Source organism: Acinonyx jubatus, chromosome B3 (genome assembly GCF_027475565.1).
Source record: "Acinonyx jubatus isolate Ajub_Pintada_27869175 chromosome B3, VMU_Ajub_asm_v1.0, whole genome shotgun sequence".
NCBI classification, from domain to species: Eukaryota; Metazoa; Chordata; class Mammalia; order Carnivora; family Felidae; genus Acinonyx; species Acinonyx jubatus.
This window is the reverse complement of record NC_069386.1, coordinates 22,378,106-22,379,879: the sequence shown is the minus strand read 5'-3', so window position 1 is coordinate 22,379,879 and position 1,774 is coordinate 22,378,106. Positions and strand designations below refer to the sequence as shown.

Here is a 1,774-nt window from a genome sequence, read left to right as displayed (position 1 = left end):
AGACAGATGGTGAACATAGCGTAATAGTATGATGTATAAACTTACCAAATCAGTTTGTTGTTCACCTGAAATTAATGGAACACTGTGTGTTAACTATATTCAAATAAAAATATTTTAAAATAAATAGTCTCTTGTAAAAATATATTCTTGAGGTGGGCTGGGAGGGTCTGGATGGAGGAGTTTCTCCCCACCCCACCCCTTCCTCTGTGAAGTGGTCTCCATTGGTGGCCAGTCCTTGGGAAGGTCTTGGGGAACTACTACTCCCAGAGCATCCCAGGCATCTAATCTCTGCCCTCCTGGCTTTTTGCATGGAGCACTACTACTCTGGAAATGCAGTGAACTTGATGGCTCAGCCTCTGGTGTCCCCCACCATGCATAGAATATGGAGGATTCAGTGCCCCCAGGCTGTAGCAAGCACACCTGGAGAAGCTGACCCTGGGAATCACCTGCCTACTAGAATCTTCCCCAGGTGTGACAGAGGGTGACTATCATAGAAAAAAAAACCTGCTTAATGTCATATGATTTCTTCATGGGAATAAAAAATAACTGTGTTACCTGAGGATGTGAAGAACTTTTACCTGATGACCACTGGCTTCCACAGGACATGGAATGTGAAACTGGATGAGCATATCATTCTACTGGGCATCATGGCAATTAACAGAATCTCAAAACTGACTCAATTAAACCAGTTTTCTGTGTATTCACTCCCTAATCCACCAACCCTGGTAAACCTGGAGGATGATGGTCTTGAAGCCAGTGAGAACCAGCCAGAGAAGACTCACTTTGATTCTCCAAGTGTGATATTTGAGCTGCATCCTTGCAACAGGAATAGGAAGTTTTCCTTGTCTACAAAGAGGGAAAGCAGTGTTAGTGTGACACTGAAATCTGGTTCCTGGACAGAGTGTTATACTGGCATTTTCTTACAGATACCTTTACCACTTACTATCACCTGCTCATCATGCACATGGGTCTGCCGCAGTGGCAGTAGGACTTCATCAGCTATGGAATTAGCCCACAAGACAAAAAAAAATATGGTTCAACATGTATCAATCCATAACCCACAGCACAAACCTGCTTGCAGAAGAGACCAACTCCTTTGTGAACAAAGCTGGATCCCAGCAAAGTGTTCAAAAGCAAGAATAAGGCATTAATCCCCCAAAAGAAAATGCCTGTCCAGTCTGCATAGGCAGGATGCGAGGAAAGGACTCTGGGGGAGATCTGAGCCCTTCAAGTGCTGGCTAATACCAAAAGGAGTATAAGGCCTAGGATTTGGGCAGAAGGGGCCCTCAGGTCCTCCCTCCACCTCTAAATCCACTTCTAGCCCTGGAAACCCTGTCCATAAATGAGCACCCCTACCTTCCCACCAGCCCCATCAGATGATGCACAGATGACCCAAGGCTCAGATTCTGTGTGTGGACCATAAGCATCTTCCCATCTGAGTGAGTCAAACCCTAGGCTTTCTATGTGCCTTGGTATTCGCCAGGAGTTCAATGGTGTACTCAGGTCTCCCCCAGAGTCTTTTCTTCATGCCCTGCCTCTGAAAGATGTGGAGAGTTTCAGAACTTGTTTAAGTAGCTAAATAAATCTGTTAAGAGCTTTCTTCTCTTTCCATCCCCAACCCTCTGCACCCCTCAGCAGTGATTAGAGAAGTCTCACAAATAAACCACTGTTTTGACCCATGAGAGATTAGAGCTGTGCTGTTCAACTGGTAGCCACTAGCCACATGTGGTTGTTTAAACTATATTAAACATTCAGTTCCTCAGTCTCAAACCAT

The 1,774-nt window shown here is 45.0% G+C and overlaps 1 pseudogene; it reads left to right on the top strand.

The window, feature by feature from the left end:
- The first annotated feature begins 382 nt into the window (after nt 1-382).
- Nucleotides 383-1,346, top strand: LOC106967815 (tubulin polyglutamylase complex subunit 2-like; annotated as a pseudogene).
- The last annotated feature ends 428 nt before the right edge of the window (nt 1,347-1,774 follow it).